Genomic DNA, 7,299 nt, shown 5'->3' with positions numbered 1-7,299 from the left:
GTTTCCCACTGTAATTCCTTTTGTTTTTATACTGCTTACGAGGACAGTTCCTGTCATATACTTTCATGAATGTGTTTAAAAATTGCTCATATGCTTTATCTAAGTCTTCCTCTCTGTAAACTGATTCCCAGTTTTGCCCCATAAAATCCTCTTTTAGCCTCCTTACAGCATGTTCATTCGTCACCCTCCTATAGAAAAGATTTGTTTTTGGCCTCTCTTTTCTATACTGGCCATCATAAACCACAAATACTGGTAGATGATCACTGATATCATTTATAAGTAATCCACTTGTCATTTTGCTGTCAATAACATTGGTTAATATATTATCTATTAGTGTTGCATGCTAAGTTGTTAATCTACTTGGTTTTGTAATTTTTGGGTATAAACTGCATCTATATATTGTGTTAATAAACTCCTCAGTTCCTGTGTGCTTGTTAGGATTCAACAAATCTATATTAAAGTCACCACATATGAACATTAATTTATGACTTATTGATGAGTAATTTATTTCCATCCAGTCATTAAATTTTTCTATGCTGGCTCCAGGTGCTCTACAGATGCAGCTTATTACAACATTCTTCTTTTTTTCCAAAAGTAGTTCTACAGTCACACATTCCAGTAAATCATCTACTGCCCTTGACATTTTCTCCACTCTATTATAACAAAAGTTTTTATCTATGTACAAGGCCACACCACCTCCCATCTTATTCTCTCTATTTGTGCATACCAAGTCATAGCCATCAAGGTCAAAATCCATTCCCCTTACAGTATTAATCCAAGTTTCAGAAATAGCAATTATATTAAGAGCCTAGTAAAAATGACATGTGACCTTCACAATCTGTGAAGAAAAACAATCTGGAATCTGTGGTGCCACATTAAGCTGAACCTCGCCTAAAAAGAGAAGACCAAAACTAAATCAATTAAAATATCATATATCCATGATCCTCAAAATGATCAGCATACAAAAACATGAAAGAACACAATAAAACATGAATGTTAACTGAGCTAGTTAGAAGCCACATTTCAATTATTTCATGTAAATTGTCTTTTAAAAATAATTTCACATAGTCTGGGAGAGTGAAGTCGAGCGTGTACTGTAACAATGATTAATTCAACAATTCATGTTCAACTCCACAATATATATTTTCTTACCAAGGTCGATCCAGGAGCCCCAGCTACTTTACTGTCCTTAACTGTAAGAGGACACCACTTGTCCCTCCTCTGACCAGCTGTCCTTATATTGCGCCTGTTCCTGACAGTACAGCAATTTATGCATTGAAACTTTGTCCCTATTCGGCTAACGTTGTTAGAAAATCATAAAGCAAGCAATCAAAGAGTCATGAAGTCCTGGTGACACGTCTCATAGTCCAGTGCATCAGTTCTTCAATGTACTGGAGGACAGTACATGAGATCTTAGCTGCCAATTTCCTCAGGTAATCCTGCTAAATTTATTAAACACATGAAAACAGCGGCACTCTGAAAGATGCAGAACATAAGTCAGTCATATTAAACCACTTAACCTCAGGTGGAACATTCAACAACAGTGCTCCATTGGTGTGGTCCCTATATCCCATCTTATGCACAATTCTTATTGCTCTTTTTTGTAATATATACAATGGCTGAAGTGAGCTTTTGTATGTATTTCCCCAGTTTTCAATGCCATACTCTAAGTATGGTAAAATCAATGAAGAATACAAAATGCGCAGTGCTTTCCCGTCCAAAATATATCTAACCCTTGCCAATATCGATATATTTTTTGCTATTTTGTGCTGAACATATCTGATATGAGATTTCCAGGAGAATTTATCGTCAACTATGACACCTAGAAAGTTAATTTCATGTACTTGTTCAATATTAACTCCCACAATTTTCAATTGAAGTTCATTATCTGGTCTTCTTCCGGGTTGCGAGGGAGAGCAGACGTCTTTTTTACTGCTCTTCTTGTCAGTTCTACGATTCCACATTTTCAAGTTTTTTTTTGAACAAATTCAACAACTACTAAAATGCCTCCAAGAGGGAAAAGAGCTAATAAATCAGAAGCGAACGACGAGGTGGAGGCAGAAGAGGAGTATGTAGTTAATCAAAGAGCGGCGCAAATAATTGATATTGTGGAGCAACAGAAACAGCAGACCCCACCCTTTGTTCATAGGCCCCCATGCCCCAGGGTTGCCCTTGTTGACCCTGGGCCAGTCTGCCACAAGACCACTCGGGACATCAGTCTCTCACATGCCCCCACTTCCCACAGTGGAAGCACCTTGCTCTTTGGCCTGCAGGAAACCTTCTTGTCCTTTGAGGCCTTCCAGCCCAAACCCCTAGCTGTATGTATATCAGCTGGGGGATGACGACGGATGGCACTGAAGATGGAGGGGGTCCAGCTGGCTCAACAGGAGTCACGGGCACAGGCACCTTTTTCTTCCACCTTTTTCCAGCTGGGGAACAAAGCACCTCTTCACACTGGTGTGACATTGGATGAATAGAATGGGGGAGTTCGGGTGTAGCTCCCCCTTGGTCATAACTCACCTCAGCCTCCAGCTTTGGTCTGAGGATGGGCACCAGTTTAGTATCAGATAGCACCTCCCCTTTGCCACCTCAACGCACTCATGGTCTGTCTTTTATCTCTTATTCCTGCACAAACTTCACAATCTGATTATGAATTTCATTTAAACATCTGGGATTTTGACCAGAAAGCTTTAGTGTTTCAAATATGCCACCTTAGTGTGAGAGGTTAAGCTTTATTCCTATGTGCAGGGGTTAGCATATCATGGCCTTCATACATCACTCTTATCTGTTGCACATCCGTCCCATCTCTATCTCTCTGTCTCACTAATCTGTACAAGTCCTTCTCACCTTCAGTCAGGTCTAGCATACAACTCATCAGGGATTTTTGTTCAGGTTTTTCCCCACATGCACTGCAGCTGATGTGTGTATATGTGTGTAACAATTTGCATCTCCAGTGCTGTCATGAAAATCACATTATTAAGTATGTTTTAAACTGTGTTCTAATCAATATATTAACCAACATATGTTATTCAATGGATTTTAACCTTTCAGAACAGACTACAGATCACAGGGACCTGTGAGACACTGCTTGTGTGAACTGAAGGGCATGCTCTATCTTTATTATAATACTTTGTGTGTTATATGTTCAACCAGATGGCATCCCAGACTTAAAGGAGCCAGCCATAAACCGTTCCGGCCGTGCACTGTGAAGATAAACAGACAACAGATTGTGCAGTGTCTTAGGGGTCATCAGGGCAAAAGCCTTTCAAGTTCACTTTCCCTCTGCAAATTTTCTTTTCAACTTGATTAACGCCTGGGATGCATCTCTAGGGAGTTCCCTTTGTCCTATATATTGTGATGTTTAGACTAAGCTCATTCAGACAACTCTGTATGCCTATGCTGACTTGTCTCCTTGCTGCAAGTAAACCAATCTCTTATTGAAAGATTCCAGTGACTTTGTTGCTTCTTTGAAAATTCTTTTGACAACTTGGTCCTTTGAGCCGGATCCCAACATCCTCTCCCTTGCCCAGGTTTGGACCTGATACTGTGCACGGGGGGAGGTTTGAGTCCTCCCCTAAGAAAGCCCTCGGTCACGTTCTTCATACGGGAATTTTTTGACTATTGTGAGGCTAGGATCTGCTGGGTGAGCGGAAGGTGATGTTAGGGTGATTTTCATTTTTAGATAGAAATGAATAATTAGTTAGGGTTTTTACTATATAGCATACATAAGTTTATATATTTTACTCTCACAGCTGTGTTTATGTTTGTGTAGTTACATATCACCTTAATCATTGGTCAGTATTTTCTGTGTAAGCCAACTGGAGCACTGTTTAACATCAAGGGAAACTGGTTTACTAAAACACTGACTCTCATCAGATTTACAGCCTAGCAAAGAGGGTCCACAGTTACTTTATTACCACCACTTGGCTGATGGAACGGGGGAGTTAGAGTTTATTGGGGTCTTAGGAGAGTAGGAACAGAGATTAGATCTAAAAGCCAGGAAGAGGGACCAACTTCAAAAGACAGGGCAATATACACACACACAGGCGAGAAGTTTTATTGGAACAGGGGGGTTAGTGCCTAAAGTCTTTTGGTAACAAAGGAAGACATAGGTGTCTATGTAAGAATTAAGACAGGGCAGGTATTCCTCCATTTTTTAGGGTGCTGTCTACAACCATTGGAGCAGAGAGGATGATTGGAGGATGGACGGACTGAAGGACCAATCTTGGGAGAATTAAGTTTAAACCACAATTGCTCCCCAACAGTTTGGACCAATCAGATAGTAACATTTTTTCATATAAATGTTGTGTACTGCTAAGTTGAAGTTAGTCTTTTCTGTTTATCCTAAACAGATGGGATCCATGTGCACATGCTTATTTTGATACGTTAATGCATAATAAATTTCATATAGAGAAATATATCTTTTTATTAGTCTTCTCTTTTCAAAATAAATGGACCTTTTTCTCACAGTGACGGGATTCTTCTGATGACAAGCACAATTTCACTGGAATAAGGTAGGATAAACTGTGTGAATGATGTATTGTTAGTGACAAAACGGTGATGACTTGTATTTTGGACTGATGGGAAATGTGACGACATTTTAGTCTAACCCAATTTGCTACACGGTCAGAGAAACGAAGCCTAATAATAATAATGTACATTGACAGAGTGTGATCCTTACTCCTATTTCGAGATTGTTCTTAACAACCCAAGTGAGAAATAGAGAGGCACATAAAATTCTTCCTATTTTTGAGATTCTTTTTAAGGAAAAACCCAAGTGAGAAAATAAAAGTTGAGAGTCCATAGCCTGTGTGAGAAGGCTACCGATAATAAATAACTCAGTGCGCACGTAAAAGATAAACTAGTGGAACAACAACAAGACCAGCTGGACTGTGAGTTGTGACATAGTAAAAGCAGGATTAGCCTGTGAATTGCATATTGTCAGTGTATGCTTTTGTGTGTGTGAGTGAGTGACGGTACCTAAAATAAAAATAAGTAAATAAACTTTTCCTCTTATAAAAAAAAAAAAAGGGGGGGGGGTAGGAAGGAAAAGCAAAAGAAGGTAGAAAAGGCAACCACCCGAATAAAATAAAACAATAATAAACTGTAATTTAAAAAAAATTCTTATTGAAATTAGTGCAAAATAGGAAATAGTTGGCATTGAGCACAAGCAAATTGCAAAAAAACAGGGCTAAGCTGCAAATGTCAAGTGGTGTTATCTCGTGTCTGTCCATGGAATCTTCTAGGGAGAGACCTACTAACAGTGCTAAACATAGCCGTCATCCCCTGTGATCATGGGCTCAGAGCACAGAGACTACAAGAAATAGCAATAATGGAGGGCTACGAGGAACCACGTTACTGGTACAGCTTAGATCTGGTCACCACCGGACCAGCATTTGTCACAACATCCCTCATAGAGAAAGCTAAACAAAAAGCTCATTCTGATTTCATGAACTCAAATGATCTGCACTGCACAATGTACTATAAGTACACGTCAGGGTCAGACACAGAGTATGAACGGCATTTCATGAGGGAAAAACAAAGCCAGCTAACAATAAAAACCCTGTGATGGGACAAGAGAGGACGTGTAGGAGCAAGCTGTGAGCTAAAACCAAACATGAAAAAGTATTCCTTAGGGACAAATAGGAAAAAGGATTTTTACACAAGACCCAGACCCGAAGCTCCTGCCAAACCAGTCCAACCATCATGAGAGAGTCCAGGACCATCCGCTCCACCTGGCAAGGCAAGGGAAATCCCTGTATGGGTCCTTGCCTGCCCTAAATCATTACAACAAAACTGTTGTGTCGCTGTATATTGTACTAACCTCATGGATGTGTGATATAAATACATCAAGTAAATCATCACTTGATCACTTAATAATACTTTAGAAGTCGCCAAACATGCAGAAAGCCATTTTAAGAAAACAGACAGAAGGCAGAGAGAAATATACTGCATTTGTGTTAATAGCTCCTAGAGAGGAGAAGTTTCTGCTGTTTATTTCCAGAGGGAACAGTGTCCTGGCGGTGGCTGCATGGGAGGAGGAGCACACAGAGACAGAGGTAGAGGCAAAGGAATGGGACACTGGAGCTGACCTGACAACTAACCGTATTACATATGTGGTAAGCTGGTCAGTGGGCACAGGGGAGTAGGCACAAGAGGGAGGAAATGATGGAAAACAGGACTGGACTGATCAGGAGCAGACAGGTCAAAGGTCCACAAACATATACATACACAAAGGAACTGCGCGAGTAAAATGATATAATAAACTTACAAGGCGTTATAATGCTATGTTTTGTGTTGTTTTAATTTATTTCATTTGCTCTTTTACACAACCTCATCCAAAAATTAACGGGGAGATATTGAATTCTTATGTGACTGTACTTTGAACGTTCCCCAAGGCCAGACCCTTGTTATGGGAAACTGCACTGAGAGCTGCCTACAGCTGACTAACTTGGCATCTTTCATGCACACTCTTTGTACAACCTCTCACAGGAAGGGAAGCATCTAGATGAGGCCAGAAAAACTGCTATTTTACAAGTACCCAAACCACAAACAAAAAGACAAATGATGTCATTCTTAGGCATGATAAATTTTTGCAGGAGCTGGATTTCTAACTATGCAGCTGTCACAGCTCCATTAATGGCACTGATCTATGATGTTCCGATAGCAGCAGCAGATCAGATCACTTGGACAAAGGAAGCAGAGAAAGCTTTCACACAGGTTAAACAAATGCTAGTGAATTCTGCTACGCTAGGACTTCCTAACTACTCAAAACTCTTTGTTCAAACTGTTGACTGTAAGGAGGGTTACATGACGTCAGTGTTGAAGCAAATTTATGGGGGAAAACATAAGCCAATAGCTTATTACTCAAGTCGACTGGATGCTGTAGCTAGAGCTCTGCCACCCTATTTGCAAACTGTTGTAGCAGCATCTATGGCAGTGCAAGCATCAGCTTCCATTGTACTGTTTCATCCTTTAAGAGTTAAAGTACCACACGTGGTAGCAGTGATACTGTTGCAAGACAAAATCTCCTATTTGTTACCGTCCACACATCTCTCATGCATGACTGTGTTGCTATCACAACCACACTTAACTATTGAGAGATGCACAACATTGAACCCAGCCACTCTCATTGCTACAGCATCAGATGGGACACCTCACGACTGCTTATCAGAAATAGCAGAGAAAGTGCTCCCTAGGCTGGATTTAACTGATGTACCTTATGACAATGCAGACATAACTATGTTTGTAGATGGGTCAAGTAAGGAAAATCCAGATGGGACAAATGCAACAGGGTTT

Source organism: Monopterus albus, unplaced genomic scaffold (genome assembly GCF_001952655.1).
Source record: "Monopterus albus unplaced genomic scaffold, M_albus_1.0 scaffold662.1, whole genome shotgun sequence".
Lineage (NCBI taxonomy): Eukaryota > Metazoa > Chordata > Actinopteri > Synbranchiformes > Synbranchidae > Monopterus > Monopterus albus.
Note: the sequence above shows the minus strand (reverse complement) of the source record.